At 32.6% G+C, this 17,603-nt stretch overlaps 1 protein-coding gene across 4 annotated transcripts in view; it reads left to right on the top strand.

The window, feature by feature from the left end:
* Sap47 (Synapse-associated protein 47kD) overlaps window positions 1–17,603 on the top strand; it is an 83,541-nt gene that overhangs the window by 46,617 nt on the left and 19,321 nt on the right. The window lies entirely within an intron of this gene.

The following is a 17,603-nucleotide window of genomic DNA, read 5'->3' as shown; positions in this document are numbered from 1 at the left end:
ATACCATCACTGCATTCTTTATACAGCAAACAGTTTACTCGTTATGATTGTGTATCGTTCTGAAAAATAAAACAACTCGCGATAGTAATCGGTCGCCACGAATTTTACGGTCGCGTATGTACACTTTCGAGTACGCTCGCAGTTACGATGTAACGCCAAAAGCGGATGCGTGCATTGAAAATAAATTTACGTGATTTATGATCAACTCGCTTATAATTCCCTTCTGCACCATTACCCTGCATCGTTTATAATTATTCGCGTAATTATCGCCTCCACGTGCGGCGTGATATGTACGTGATGAGCGCAAGCTCTTGCGTAAGGCACGTACATTCTAATCTGCTATCCTGGAGCTTTCGCCTAGATGATCCAAAGAGCTTTGGGAAGACGATACGCGAAAAGAAGCGATGAGTTAGCCACCTTGGCCAAGATGCTTAACGCGACCCCTCACTTTGGCGAGGGCGGGTGAGGGGGAGATTAAGGGAGGTTGGCCGTGACGTCACCCAGTTACAATCATCTGGGTCAGGACAGAGTCTGACCTACTTGGGTGCCGCCCCCGACAAAACCCACGTGTATACGTACGCAACCTTTGCATGCCACGCGGATGTTTTTATGCTGCGATCGTTTATCAGTGCACCTGAAATTTCCTTGTCTTGTTTGCAATTGCAGAATTCCTTTGATAATTTCATAACAGGAATATTATAGACGCTGACAAGAAAAAATCCAGTAACTCCGGAAATGTCTTGGAATTTTTAGCAGGTGTTATACTATTTTAACTTTCAAATAGGTAGGTGGGTATAGTACTCCAGCTATAATTTTCTTAGAAATTTTATTCTAGAAAAGGAAAATAAAAAGTATTGCTGAGATGCCTAGAAATCTTAAAGTTATTTATACATTTCCTTTATTTCGTAAGGATATAGTTAATGTAAATTTAACTGTAACGTAATATATAAAGTAAAAAATATAACTATAACATTAAAAAAAATGTTTTTTTATTGTTCTGAGCATCTTATCTATAACTTGCATATCTTTAGAACACCTACTTACTTAAAAGTTAACAATCTGTTTTCTGATCGATAGAAGATGTATAAAAACTTTATAAATGCTTCTTTTACAATACAATAATTCGAACATTTATCATTCAATTTTTATTTCGATGTTCGAGAAGTAGAAACGACCCTATGAAGTGCTTATAATTCAAGTGTACTTCGCGCCAGAAATATAAATTAATCTTCGTGTTAAGGGAAGAGAGTGGAAATGATATATTTTTGAACACGTGCCAAAATTTTCAATGGTTCCTTTACGATCATATCGCGTTGCGGGATCATTGAGAGTAAAAGAGACTGTCATATCGTCAATTCATCGATCTCGTATTATAATACGACAACGTAATCCCATAGCCGCGCTGCCAGCAATTCAGCCAAGTTTCATAATAGCACAAGCATCGATTTGCCCTCACGCTATACCATGCTTTGATGTTATCTTACGAGAGACACAAATTATTTTTTCATCTCGCATTCCGCGTTTTTTCTGCTTTTCCTGTTTCCTCTTTGATTGAAAACAGCCGTCAAACGCACGTCCTTTTACGACGGCGCAAGCATTTATTAAAAAATCCACGTTCGACAATTTGATCTCGATATAACGTTTAACACGTTTCTAACGTCGCAGTGAGCAGCTGTGACATTGCTATAGTACTGTATTGCTGTATACACAGATAAAATTTTATCTTTTTGCTAACCAATTAATATCTATAATATACAAGATTTTATAATTTTCTCAATAAATTATAAAAATTTACGAATCCAATATATACAATATTTTAAGAAATCTACCCTGTTAAATCTATAGTGTCAAATTTAACCTACCGTGAGTCGCCACTGCTCCTACTCAATCATATCATTATTTTATACTAAAACAATGGTTATATTTGACACTACACAGTATCAATTTGATACTATATAGTGTCAAATTGACACGATATAGAGTTAAATTTAACTATCGTTTTGGTAAAAAATAATGATATATTTAGTAGGAGCAGTGGCGACTCACGTTAGGTTAAATTTGATACTATAGATTTATCAATGTAATAAACGCTCTTTGTACGATAACTTGTTCGAGAATCATCGGTTGCAAAATATTTGATTTCTTTCGCCACACCCCACGCCATTAATATATTAAAACACGATGAAGCGTCCGACTCTTTCCTAGTCGTACATTAAAGTGCAGTTGAAGAGCGGAATCGATCGCTGTCGAGAAAACGTTAAAGCGTCCTTTTTTTTCTATATAGAATATAGAATAACATCAGTATAACATCTTTGCTCCGACATAAAAGACATAAAACTCACGGATTCAAGTGTTATCAGTATTCAAAGTGTTACTGCCGCCGGGAGAACTGTCTGTCTTTCATCTCTTCTTCGAGATAAAGTCACTATCGCGCTTCACTTTCGCACTCTGCTTACGCTCGGAATAATCCGACCTTTACACAAAGAGAGTCGCTTGCGCGATTTCCCGATGACTCGAGGAAGCACCTTGAAGCTCCCTCTCGAGCACCTCGTACCGCAGCGGAACATCTCGCAAAGGTCACGGTTATTACGACCGTCCGAGAGACGGTACAGAGACAGAAGGTGTTTCCAGAAGTTGCTCACTGTGGAATACCGCGTAAGAATTTAACGAGCTGCACTAGCTCTGCGTGATTACTATCGGGCTAATTAAAAGCGTGGAAAAACTTAGAAAACTCCCACGGATTTTACCTTCGCCGTAATTTTTTTCCGTGCAGTTCCGCGATAACGGTATCTCCGATGATTTTATCTGGCATCTACCAACTCCTCAGTCAGTCGAGGACTGTATATATCTTCAATAGTACACTTAATAGAAATATAGTATAGTAATGAATAAGCATGTCTCTTGCGAGAGATAACACATTCCGAACACTGGAAAAAGAGTCTGATTTATATTAATTGGAATTCTCGTTGAAAATAGAAATTAGAATTTTCTAGTTGAATCTATCGTATAATTCTATAATTATTGAGATAACCATTTTGATTGATATGATCAGAATCTTCTGGTTCGTACATTTTCAACTAGAAATTTTTCTCAGTGTACATCTTGTAGAATTATTGCGATTTATTAAACGCTTTCATATTACGTTAAATTGATGCTTGAGATCATGAGAGTACGGATTTTCCGCGAGAGTCTTTACTCTGGATTTTTACCATCCACTCCTATTTTTTCTTTCAATAGTTCTGTTTCGTTTGAGCAATTGTGAGAATTTATTATGCGGATGAGAGCTATGTCAATGGCATGTAATAAAGGAGTTGAACGGTTTTTCTCTTTCTTTCAGTAAAAATAAAACGTCTGTCTCGCTACTAGTTTGCATTAATTCAAGCATGCACCGAGACTCTTATATTCTTTAGACTTTATTCTTATTGGAAATTCTTGTGAATATAGAAAGGCAGAAAAAAATTGATAACATTCCTCGAATCATTTTCTACACAATACAGGATTATTTCTGTATAATATAATATTCAGGGTTGGGTAAGTTAACTTTTTTTTTAACTAAGTTCAATTAAAGTTAACAGCCTTGAAAATTTATCTCAATTAAAATACAAGTTAATCCATAATGAAATTAATTGAACTAAGTTAATAAAAAAAGTAATTGAAAAGTTAAAGTTAAATATGATCTGAACGAACAATAAAAAAAAAAAAGAAAAAGTTTGACACAATTTTTTACACAATTTTTCGTATTTTTCCTTTCTTACAGCATATTCATTAAAGAATCTGATTATTTTTGTTCACAAGTAACGATTATACAATATAAAATTACTAAATTATATACTCATTATCCTCTCGCATTGTGTCTGAGGATTAACTTAAAAAAAATCAAATTAAAAGTTAATAAATAAATATGTAAAACAAGTGCTCGTATTAATGTAAAAACAATAAGAAATTACAAACAAGGTCTGTAATCGAGCTAAAGTTAGATGACAAATTTAAATAATTATTCAATCAACATATAAAATTAAAAATTAAAATATAATACGTTTCGGGACCATCGGTCCTTCTTTAATTACAAATAGTGAAAGTTACATACGGTGAAACATTTCCAGATGTTACAATAAAAGATTAATTTCAGAAATGTTACATATAAAAGAGCAAACAGAAGGAATTAATTTAAAAAAAGACACAGAAAATCTAGATGAATCATATTTAGGTATATTAGACTATATTATTCAAATTGTTACATTCGCAATGGTGTGTCCTTATTTATTAATCGAACGTTGTCATTTCAATTCGCAGTGAAGTGATCTTACTTATTAATCGCTGATGTCATCTCCAAGAGTTTTTTTGGTAATTGCAATGATTGTCAAAAACGTCCCATTATCACGCTATGTCAGGCAGATAAATTATCAATCATCGTTGTTTAGCGAGAATCAATAACCAAGAATAGTTTCGCCATCATAATTATGCGTGAATATTAATCTATTATAAAATCAAACTGTTAAAATCTAATTTTCGTAAAAGATAAAATTAAGACTTACATGAAAGTAGGGACCTCGTATAAAACATCAAGACGCAAACGGTGTTCATATTCGAATGTGATAACGTTCCTGTAGGACAGACAGTAAGAACTCAAAGCTATTTGTTATTGTTTCTCCGAATGGACTCTAATATACCTAAATATGATTCGTCTAAATTTTCTGTCTTTTTTAAAATTAATTCCTTCTTTTTTGTTCTTTTATATGTAACATTTCTGAAATTAATCTTTTATTGTAATTGTTTTCCATATCTAAAATCTTTGTATCTTTCCAGTCAAATGAATGATTGTACTGTAATCTATGTTTCGTAATGATAGTATACTTAGATGAATCGAGCTTAATATTATTTTTATGTTCTTTTATTCTCATGCTGAGTTGTCTTTTTGTCTGTCCTACGTACGACCCATTGCAATCTCATTGCAATTTATTTTATAAACTACATTTTGGTTGGAGGTTTTATTTACTCTATCTTTGTGTACTTTAATAAATGAATTTAGTTTGTTTAAACATCTGTATCCAGTTGTAACAATAAGTTTGTTAATAAACGATGTGATAGTATTAATAACGTCGACAAGAAAGGTAAAGTTAATAGTTACCGATAAAATGTAACTAAATTAAGTTAAAAAGTTAAGAGTCTAAAATGTAACTAAGTTAAGTTAATTAACTTTTTAACTTTTTAACTTAACTTTTATTTTTTAATTTAGCACTACCCAACCCCGATAATATTATTTTTGGACTAAATCCTAAGTTTTTAATCCAAAATTTTTATCTGCTTAATGTTAGCAATCTTTTATATATATTTAATGTTAAAAATGTAATAAGTTAATTTGTATTTGTTTCCTATTTTTACGGCAACAATGAATAATTGATTTTAATTTTGGAAATTGCGGTAAATAGGCTTTAATTTAACGAACATGTGCAGTTCTGATGTGCACAAAGCTACTTATCTATAGAAGATTAAGCATTTTGAAAGTATTTTATTCAAACATATATATAGACTCGGAATTGGCAAGCGCAAAATAGCGAATGAAACTTCTTTTTTTATCGATTTTGGGAATTCAATTATTTGATAAGAATCACATTACTCTGACACACAGACGTTAATAGCATCTTCATTATTACATTTAAATTCAGACGTCATATTCTAGTAATTATGAGCTATATGGTGCATATTACATGTTAATCTACAGTTAGATGGAAGCGCGTTTGGTATTCCAAGTAGTCCATGAAGTATTTATGATAGTTATTAGAGATTTTTGTTGTCTATATTTGCTAGAACCAGGTAAACTTTTGTAAAAGATTATAAATTTTGACAAAATAAATCTTATGAAGGAAACAAACTTTATTTTATTTGAAAGTATTCATCTGTAACTATTCGAAATGAAACAATAATGAAAAAACAAATTATTTGTTACATGATGGTATATATTTATTTTGGTGCATTTATGCATCTAAAAAATACGGCAATTTTTCATGGAATTTATGATCTCCATCAAATACTGAAAAAGTCTAACTTTTTTATATTTCTTTTTTGAAATATACATTTATATATTTTATATTTGATATATAAAATGTGCGATGTATGTAAAATTTTAAGAATGTAATAGTTTATAGAAAAAGTCAATTTTTGTATTCAGTAGAGATTTTTATATTTTTCTGGTCGTGATTTTAATTCTTCTTTTACAATTTTTTTTCTTTAACCGCACACTCCAAATCATACCTGCATTTTTGCAAATCCGGGATTAACCTTTAGCATTGTAAGTCTTTAAATAAAGCTGTTTAATGTACAATAGACCAGCGATTTATCTCCATGAGAATATGATATGCGAGAAACAGATAATTATTAGATATATAAATTATCACGTATATTTTATATATTGTGACAAGAGTGCAAAAAATGAAATTTTTATAAAACTTATGTTTCTTGTTAAAAAAACATCTAAAAATCGAAAAGCTCAGGACTTAAGTCGAATTTAATAATCAAAATAAGGAAATATAATGAGAGAGGGAATTGAAATGGGATAATTATGCAATGAGTATAGACCGAAACCGCACTGCAAACCGCGACAAGAGATGGTTTTCTTGTTAACTGCCCTTGCACACCATGCTTATAAAGCTTAAAGCACTGAGCGTTTCGTCGCTAATGTACTCTTATTAGAGGAGCTTAGGATCAGTTGTAATTGGAGTAAACATATAATGTGATAACTCGTGTTTAATTGCAGTATATACATTGAGATATTACGCAGAAAATTTGTAAAATATCAAAACTTTACTATAAAATGAATTGTATAAATTATAAAATATTTGACATTGTCGCTATTGTAAATTTTGCTTTCCTTAATCAGAGATTATTCAATTTAATTTTTCAATTTTTATATTCAATGTTTTTACAATATATTATAAATAAAGAACAAATAATAAAATTTATAGTAATATAATAAGTTCCTCATTTTTTTTTGTACAAGTTAATTTAGGCAGACGCGAATAAATGCGCAAAATGTGAATTAGTAATTATATGAACCGTGATAATTAATTAAGCAATGATCGCATGAGACTAATAGTCGCACCTAGCAGAAACTAGGCAACCTTGCGTTTCTGAGTGCACAACGCAACAAGTTACAGTTGGTAATATTACAAAACTTTCTCGTCACTTGTATTGTCGATAAACGGCAGCACGAAATCATAATTACACTCGATCTTACGTTACCACTCAAAGGCAGACTCTCTTTTCTCACATTACACACAGCATTCTTTTAATAAAATATTTTTAACTTAACAAATCACGAAAACCATTTCTCCTTAAACAAGAAACATATTTATCAAATAAATATAAACACTTTTTCATGAAAATTATTTGAAACGTAATGGAGGAAAATTTTGTTTTCTAATTAACGTTTTCCATAAAGTTTTACTCTTACGAACTAATGAGGAAAATCGTAACGTACCCGAAGTTTTTGTTCTCTTTTTTTCACTCCCGGCTAATTTGTCACTCACCCATTGCTCATGCGGCACGAAAGGAGAAAATTCGAGTACCTTCTACAAAACCCTTCGTGTTCTCACCGTCAACCACTAGCGATTGTGTTTTTGATCCCCTATCGTGGAACGAAACAAATTATCCTGTCGTAGCGCACGACGAAGGGCAAATATTATTTTCCGTAGGTTGTGCCACGTGGAGAATGGTCAATGTTGGTAGTACGATCACCTATAGTTATAATCTTCCACGAAATTGCGATATCAAAGCATCACGGGACATGATGACCTAAAAGTACTTCGATACAATGTTATACACAATATATTATACCCGGTGCTCTATGTGAAAACCTTTCCAGGAAGTTGAATGAACATTGTAGTGTACGGTGTCGAAAGTTACGCCAGATCGAACAAATAACAGAGTTCTGTCCCGCGTGACTAACGAGTCACCAATAGTTCAACGGCATTGCTGTTTCTATTTCGAAAATTTAGAACTAAATATTATACTTAATATATCATATAAACGTTTATTTTAAAAGTATTGATATAATATAATTATGTATACTGAAGAAAAAGATTGGCTGCTGCAACAAATTATATAGATGGTAAAATATGCCATAGCATTTTTAATTGGTTGCAGCAGTCAATTTTTGGTTGCGTTAGCCTATCTGCAATGTCAGTATAGGATTTCGATAGACTAACTTATTTATACTCGAGTCTTATTTAGAGTTACTAGTATTTTTATAATATAAATAGTGTTTATCTATTTTATACAGTGTATATACACTTTAAAATATAAACGTGCATTCTGCGTTTTTACATATTGCATTCTGTAACTCTCTATGTTTCAATTTTCCATAGGAGCATATAACGTTTACTTTACACGACGTGTATCACTGAATATGTAATGCAAGCTACCCTGTGGTAGCGATATTCATTTGTTATTTCAATTATGCACACGGCTCTTTATGTTATATCATTATTATTTCAAACATAATATACAGAAAAGTATTAAAAAAAGATAAGATGTTCGCAGCAATTTGCTCGTGCATAATACGAAGAAATAAATAAGCGAGCAGCTAGCACGTTGCACATACTCGGTCGGGCTGTGTCTAACGGGAAAGTTTGTCTATGTTCGTAGAGGAGGTAATCGAGTTTTGGTTGTACTTAATAGATCGCCGATATACCATTAATTAGTGTTGCAATTTCTCCTTCGAGAGGTCTATTCAGTCGCATGGACAATGTCCGCTACGCCGCGTCGGGGCGAGCTAGTAAAACGAGCTCAAGGAGACACATTTACCACACGCAATGAATCCACCGACGCGACGCCGAGGAATGATGCGGCAAATATTTCGGAGCCAGTAGAGATGACATTTAATAAAGTGGTAATTTATCATTGCTTACAAATTCGATTAACTATGCATCTTGGACCGCGCGAATTCTCGCTAATTAATAATTCGTGTTGCTCGCTAATTTATTTTCTCGATACTGGCTAGTAGCCGAAGCTTCCTTTTGTTCTAATACAATCTGTAATTCCATAGATCATTAAAACGATTTTACCGGAAAGATAAGAATGCCACACTAATTTATCGAAAATAGTTCTGTGAGAAGTGGGTCATATTTTTAGGAACACAGAAAAAATGGGTTTCCCTGCCGAGTTCCGAATTCCATAGTCGGGTTATAATTTAACTGGCGATGATATCGATTGGATTATCGCCTACAAAGTTTATTCTCGTCTACCACGGTGCTCGCACATTTTCGTCGGTATCTGAAATTGAACGCGAACGGCAAAAAATACTCGGCGGGAATCCTAAAAATTGGTACAGTAAGTGTTTGCTTCGTATCAATCGATTAGATGTAATTGAATTCCGTACGTTCTGAAAAAGTGGTATGATATTGTGAACAACGCTGGGAAAAATAAAAAAACCACGACTGCTTCGCTGCATGTGTTGCGATCGGCGCAATCTCTATCAAAATGTTAATTAATCATCGGGGTAATCGATGCGTCGATGCCGCGTGTTGTACATCGATAAATTAACTGATATTAATTAACTGATAAGCTTCGCGTCGATTTGGCACGGGCAATAAATTTCAGCATCATGTGTCAACTTAACCGGAACAAGTACGTATCGAGTGATTCCAAAGTATTCATATTTTCTGGAGAAAGGTTCTTTTCAGTCATTTATATATTGTTGCTTTTGCAGGTATCGATCGAAGCTCGCCGTAAAAATATTTCCGTGGAAATACATGGCTTCCTGTATGGAATCTTTCACGTCTTAAGGTTGCAAACGTAGTTTATCGTGTCACGGAAAAATCGCAACGTGCACTGTGGATATCCTTCTTTTATTCATCATAGTTGTTTCCTTCCTGGACTAGTCTTCCGGTTTGCGTCGTGTCAGCTTTTCTTTCGTAAGCAGCAAGACGTTTAAGAAAAAGAAAGCGTCACGATCTTACTCGGTGCTTTAATGAATTTTTTTGCAGTAGTGCAATCGACGATATACTCCGACAAAAATGCTGTTCGAAGGTCTCCGTCATATCGACAAAACTGCTAACTATTGATTTTATTAACGCTAAGTTTTTATTCAATAATTTAGTTAGTTACTATAATATCATTATTACAGAATGTCAAGATAATTCAAACTCGAACAGTTTTCACGGATTAAATCGCAAAGGTATATTGCACAAATAACACTTCTTGTATATACCAATATATATATAATGTATATAGATTTAAATATTGTCAAGGGAATTAATGTAAGATACAAATTGTAACCCCTTGGGGAACAATAAAAATTCTATTCTATTCTATTCTATTAATTATACACACACATACGATTGTGTCAGCAATATAGTGTTGTCGCAGCTTATTGTTAGAATAATCGCTAAATGCAAATCGTTCAGTTATTTATGAAAATTCAGTGTCTTATTTTCAACCTTCTACATAATTTCCTCGATTTGTCTCCGTCATTCGCATTCAATCTTTCAGTCCTCGAAATTAGTTGAACTCTAAATTTTGCCTCTGATATTATTCGTTGCTAAAAACATTTCGTATTTATTATATTTAATCTTTTTGTAATTTAATTTGTTTTTTATATTATACTTTATGTGTTTTTTACTTGTTATTTTAATAGTGAGAAAAAATGCACATGGCTTTTTTATTCTTTTTTAAATTTTTAACGCATTTCTCGAACGGATTGAACTGATAAATCCAAACATATATTCATCAAACTTTTTGGAGAAACTTCGAGAAAATTGTGATTGCATTTCGTAAAAAAAATGGAACACTGATTTTATATTGGAACATGATATTATATAAGCTACAAGTTCACATGAAGGTTCTGTCAAAGCTCACGAAGAAAACTACTTCGTCGAAGCTTCTTAATATTTTCCCTAAAGTTGCTCGGATTACGTCGACGTGACGCAGCTTGAAGAGTTTTGTGAGCGGAAGAAAACTTGGCGAAATACGTCAAGTGAGAATAATATATATATTTCCCAATGTGCCCTATTAAAGTTACTGGAAGTACACTTCATACGTCTCTATATTACAAATTTTTTTACATATTGGTACAAATGTAACGCATACGATGAAAAGAAAATATTTCAATGGCGATTTGCATTGCAGCTTTAATACGTAACTTTAATACCAAAAGTTATTTTCTTTACATTTATTTTTCTTTATGATTTTGTGCGAATGCGTGTACATGTAAGTGTGCGAGTATATGTAAGTGTGTGTATGTTGTTACTTTTTTTACAAATATTTTTTAAACTCTGTCACCGTTGGGTAGAAAAGATAACATTTAAATCTACGTATTGTTTACGAGTGTGGCAAATGTTGTCTGACCTTTATACTACTTGTACACTGAAAAAAAGATTGGCTGCTACAGCAAATTAGATGGTAAAATATGGCATAGCATTTTTAATTGGCTGCAGCAGTCAATTTTTGGTTGCAACAACCAATTATTGGTTGCATTAGCCTATCCGCAATGTCAGTATAGGATTTCGATAGGCTAATACAATCAAAAATTGCTGCAACCAATTTAAAATGCTATGCCATATTTTATCATCTAATTTACTGCAGCAGCCAATCTTTTTTTTCAGTGTACTACTTGTCAGATTGTAGTCATTCAGCGCTTACTTCTGCGAGGAACAATTCCTTAGCACCACTGCCGACACACATTTGTCTTAACTTTTGGAGATAATCCTTTTGTATACTCATGCATAGTACATACGACTGTGCGTGAAGATATGGAAACTGCGAGCTACGGTCGTACTATCAATTCCCATTGTCCGAGTTATGATATCATGAAGTTATTATAATCAGATCATATATCTTGTATATAAATGATCTCACGCCGACATTTTCAAAATGAGATATCTCGCATCATTTTTCAGATAAATTTATAACTCGTGTTGCGAGAAAAAGTCGCACCTTATCAAAAGATACATGATGGATTTAGACAGACAAGTGATCATACTCGTGGGATTTTAAATTTTCTGCTTTCTAATTTTCATATTTTTTATTTCGGGTCTGTTAACAGCAATATCACTGCAGATTCAAATGCATAAAAAGTGACTTCAATACATGTGTTTTATTTAGTTTTCCGTGTAAAAATGACACTATACACGTTTAAATGTGTAAATCCATATTTCTATGCATATAGTATGTTATTTTTACACGGAAAGTTAATCACACACATATATATTGAAGTCACTTTTTACACACTTGGATATCCAGTGATTGTCATCTACAATAATTTTGTGAATCTGTTGATTTATGTATCTGCTCTTGCTAATTTACATTTTCTTTTCTTGCATTCGATACATTCAATATATTTTTTTTCTTCTTTTCATTATAGTTATTATCATCATCATTATTTTCAACATCTATATATTTTCTGTCCACTTTTACTTAATAATAGCATTTAGCATGCACACAAAAAACGTGAACAGTAAAAGTAATACTATGGGGATTTAAAATAACGAACTGACATTGGCTTTGAATAATTCTCAGCTAGTCGATTCGCTTACTCCTTACACTTTTCCTACGTACTATATCCCCTATTCGTTGGTGTTACAAATTATATGCTACCAACGATATTCACGCATGAGTATCTATTTCTGTCCACGGGTTGATAGTTGGAATTAATGCACTATGGACTCAGCTGAATTAATGATCGCCAACTCTTCCACGAAATGAAATTTTCCGATGGGTGTTCGCGACTGTATAGCACTAGCCTAGGTTCTTCCCGATAATGAACGAACTACGAAGTTTCGCACGCGCGAGTCTACGCCTCGAGGGTAACTTTTATATCTCTTTGCGCTCGCAGCGAGTGAACATCCGAGCAATGTTACGTCGTTAAACGGGCCACCGTATCATGTTGTAGCGCGTGTTTATCAAGTTTTAGCTTATGCGCGAATTATCTTGATGGTAGATAAACATTCACCGCAGTGAGCTTCGCCGGTGGCAAGTAAATCCGTGCGGCAGAATCTCCTGGATCGTGATTAACATCGAGCTTTTACGTGAATAACGAGAAGACACAATCTCCCTTTGATCAATACCACAGATTTGGCCGAAGGGGAAACTTTATAGTAACATTTAGTTAACGCGTTCGTTGGTGAATGCTTTAACTGAATTAACTACACTAAGAGAAAAATGTAAAAAATTTTAATAAATAATTGTTTGAATAGTATTAATGTAACATTTATTTACGGAAAATAAATATTTGTTAAATAAAATATAATGATAGGTAAATTAAATCGATGGTATCAAATAAATATATGTTTACATTTAGTAAATATTCAACTGGTACTATTCGAATAAATATTTATTAAAATTTAGTACATTTTTCTCTCAGTGTACGGAAGGGGCAAAATTACACAAAAGCTGTTTTTCAGCTTTTGTGTAATTTTCACATGATTCGATTTTGTCTTGTACCAAAGGAGTGGGTTTATAAATATATATTTTTAGCGAAATTTTTTAATGTTACTATATAGTGTATTCTATTCGTAACAAGTCTGTTTCGATAGTGAATTTTATCCTGTCTAATGAACACAATTTAAGTCTCTTTTTAGACATTCAAATTTTCATTTAAATTCCTTCCGTAGCGTTTTCAAGCGGTATCTCTTATATGGCATATGAACTATAAGCTTTTAATCTTCGGACAATTTACTACCAAAGGCTACGCCTCGAGCATTCACTTGATGCAATATTGTAAAATTAATCAAACGCTTATTGCCCATTTCTGAGTACATGCAAAGTACTGAGTTTGCTATGTATTTAATTAATAGTAAAAAAAATGAATAAGACTGTAATAGAAGTAACCACGTGCTATAAATGCGTATAGTTTTTATTGTTACAATCGATGCTTGTTGAATGGCTTCCTGTGTTTTTCGCCAGGCAATTGAGTTAAAATTGTCCTCCAGTAGATTTGTTGTGTAATTTAATCAAAATACGATTGTGTTTCAGTTGTATCTAGCCGGGAGCGTCAACGCCGTAAACATTCTCGTTTAACAGAATCAATATTAAAATACCTATAACGATCGGCTGGATCTTTAATACTTAAATAATTCAATCTTGAATTATAAATATACTATGTATGTACTTGCTCGTATAATTATTCAAAATGGGATGGTTTGTTTGAGTAGACGAGATTATTATTACTAGCACAGTAAGAAAATTATCCGGAGATAAGCGATTCTTTATTTTTCTCCGAGATAATTACTCGAGTCACGGCCGGCTGTGAAAGAGGAGGAAAGAAAAAGAGAAAGAATGCGTGCAGGCTGGAAAAGAGAAATGATATTTGAGCGAAGAGTCGCCAACCGACGCGCTCTTTGGTAGGAAATCTCAAATAAGATCTTTCTGGCAGAATATTACATCGGAAACAAGACACTGTTTCGTTCCTTTGGCACTGGTGTGCGATCGATACGTTTCTTCCTCTCACGCGTCTTGATTTGAAGCTGCAGGGGTTCTAGGTAGATTGACTCGGAAATTCTAATCAAGAATTTCCGAATCAATCTACCCTCATATATCAGATCAACTTTTGTTATTTTATTCTATTTTTGTTTAACTTACCGAAATATCCTGAGATTTCTGCACGTTTGCTTGTAGCCATCATACTAAAATACAGCGCGTAATGTAAACTTTGCCAGGTAACTTATAGGGCTTACATATTCTTTATAAATCTTTAATGTTTTAATATTTTTATATAAATTATATAAAAATATTAATTGTGTATATATATTTTTCACTTTATTTTAGTAGCGTTTAAACTATTTTGTTCTATTAATAACGGAAAAATTAATAAATCTTTGATAATTAATAACTTTCTGATAATAATCGTCGCTTTAAATTATCAGCAACATCGCCGATGTACTTTTGAATCGATTTAACGCAGTTTTACGTTAAAGCGATTAGTTATATCGTGGAATCGAATTTTCGTCTCACTTAGAATAATTTAATATTAATAAAATTTATAGCCACAACAGTAATAAAATTAATAAGTGAGACATGAGTCATAATAGCTTGACTCTATTTTCTCAACCGAAAAGACAAACATTATTCTCGCTGTTCCTCATCCCTCGTAACAACGTTACTTGATGAAATTTTCATTTTGAAAAAATAAGCAGCAAAAATAGAAGCGGGAAGTTGCGTAATTTTTGTAGTGCTCAAACTGATGGTATTAGTGAACCAACTATATATGGAACTTCAGTTGAAAGCTCGAAACCATTGACATTACAAAGTCAAATCTCTTGGCAATGAATGGCCATCGATAAACGTTTCCTTAAACCAACAAAGATCGCATTCATGAATCAATAGATTTATTGGCTAATTTCTCATTGACGGATTTCGCGGCGATTTAACTTCCTTGATATTTGAGAAATATTCTTACCATTTCTTCTCGAACAGAAATGTTCCCTTGGAGAAGAATCAATATTGGTAAAGCGTAAAGAGATTTTTGCGAGGCCATATAAATCGACAAATTGCTATACTTTTCTGTCGTACAGCTTCTGTTGAACGCTTGTTTAAAAATATCGATCGAGAGCCGGCGAGAGGCATTGAGGAAAAAATTTTCTAATGAACTACGTGACTTTATTTTCACACGAAAGACGTTTTTGAAGCATTATCTCAAATTTCTTTTATCCTTGTTTTACAACGAGCATTTTTCATTAATGATGCACTATCTATCACTGTTTGAGACACTTTACTTTCTTCTGAAATAATTTTTAATTATTTTTATTAAGATCAACAATATATTGAATATTTAACGAATATTTTGTAAAATAATTTTTAATAAAAATAATTTTTATATAAATGTAAACTAGTAAAATTCTTTTTTCCATATTTCCAGGAAATAAAAAAAATAAAAATTTTTTTATACGAAATACAGTCATATCTTATATTGAAATTCAGAATATATTAAAAAGATAATTCTGAATTAATGCTCATCGAGTTTCTTGAATGAATAACGCAAATGATATCCACTTTATGCTATTTTATATACGTTAGATCGTAGTTACAATTAACGATAATTATCTTCATCTAGGTCTTTTCATGCCTGACTCGCGATAATCCCCTGTTATAACGTGCAGTTTACGATATTAGAGTTGCCATCAAGTTGGTACCTTGCTTCGAGCTATTATGTCTCGATCCCTCTAAGTGCTTTCGACAACTTACATCATGCTGTAACTTACATAATTCTTTGCCTCGAGCCTGACGATTCGCAGAATACAAATAAAAAACACTAAACAAAGGAGATTAATATTAACTCCCAAATTTGTTTCCCACGCGATTATTTTTGCTACAAAAAAATATTACCGTCGACATATTCGCAAAATATTAAAACATATATTTTATTCTAGTGGTAGTATCTTTACATAATTCTTGTAAAATTGTTACGTTAACGAAGTACAACGCAATTTCCACGTTCAATCTCCGTGCTGTACTCTATGCTTAGAATTAACTTTGAATATCGCTTTAATCTTCTTTGTCAATCTTATCAGCTTCGTCGTACTGAGTCATGTTGCAGCATATTTTTCTTAGTTACCAATACGTCATTAAAACATAAACAACTCCAAAGAAAAGTCGTTTATTTTCATGAACAATGTTCAGGTTCCTCCTATTTTGATCTTCTTTCTTGTACGAATATTAAAATTTACGATAGTTCGCGACGCTGCTCTTCATCTCGAGCTGAGATAAAAAAGAAGAAAAAACGAAGAAGATGCACGAATTGTCTTGATGAAAGTATTCAATTCTTTTTTGTCAGGTCAAGTCGTTCTTTTTACGAGCAGCTTCTCCACCACGTAATCGTGTACTTCTGTCAACTATCGACATTTCGATCGATAGTTGAAGACATATATACGAGAACGCCGAGACGAGATGTCCGCGGGCGTCGGCGATTTCAGAGAAGACTTTTTGATGGCGCATTGCGCGAATGCATCGTTCCGTCGATATTGCGACGACCTAATCAGCAATGAGTATGCAATCGACTTCTTATAGCCGACAGAGGAAGAACTGCAGAGAAAGCTCTTTGTGACTGAAATATCCCCTCTTCTATCTCATTCTCTTGATAAATGATACTTGACAGCGTAATCAATTTTTCAAATGACGTAATTCTTCCCGATGTAAATCATCTCGCTTGTCTCGATGCAATAAATAATATAAATATACTTGCAGTATAAATAAATCAAATTATAAACCTTATAATAGATAAATTGTGATACATATTATAATAGATAGTTGATTAAAATTTCGCGGTGTATTAAATATGTATTTAAATTGTATTTGCCATTAGAGCTCTAGAGAAAATTTCTGTCATATGTGATATTAAATTGAATATTGAAATATGGTATATCGTTAAATATCCATTTTTATAATTTTTTATAGTATGTAGTATTTATAAAGCTTTATCATGAAATTTAATAAATTAAAATATATATAATTGTAATAAATATTAAAATTGTACTAAAAATAGATCGCGATTAATTAAAGAATATGTCTTTTCTCTATGTTTATTCGATATAAGTTAATATCGAATATAATTAAATGCGGACGACACAAATTGATTTCTATATCAATTGCATCTCGCAGCTTTTATTTTGCTC

Source organism: Mycetomoellerius zeteki, unplaced genomic scaffold, assembly GCF_001594055.1.
Source record: "Mycetomoellerius zeteki isolate Tzet28-1 unplaced genomic scaffold, Tzet1.0 scaffold96, whole genome shotgun sequence".
Classification (NCBI taxonomy): Eukaryota; Metazoa; Arthropoda; class Insecta; order Hymenoptera; family Formicidae; genus Mycetomoellerius; species Mycetomoellerius zeteki.
This window is presented reverse-complemented; position numbering and strand designations above follow the sequence as displayed.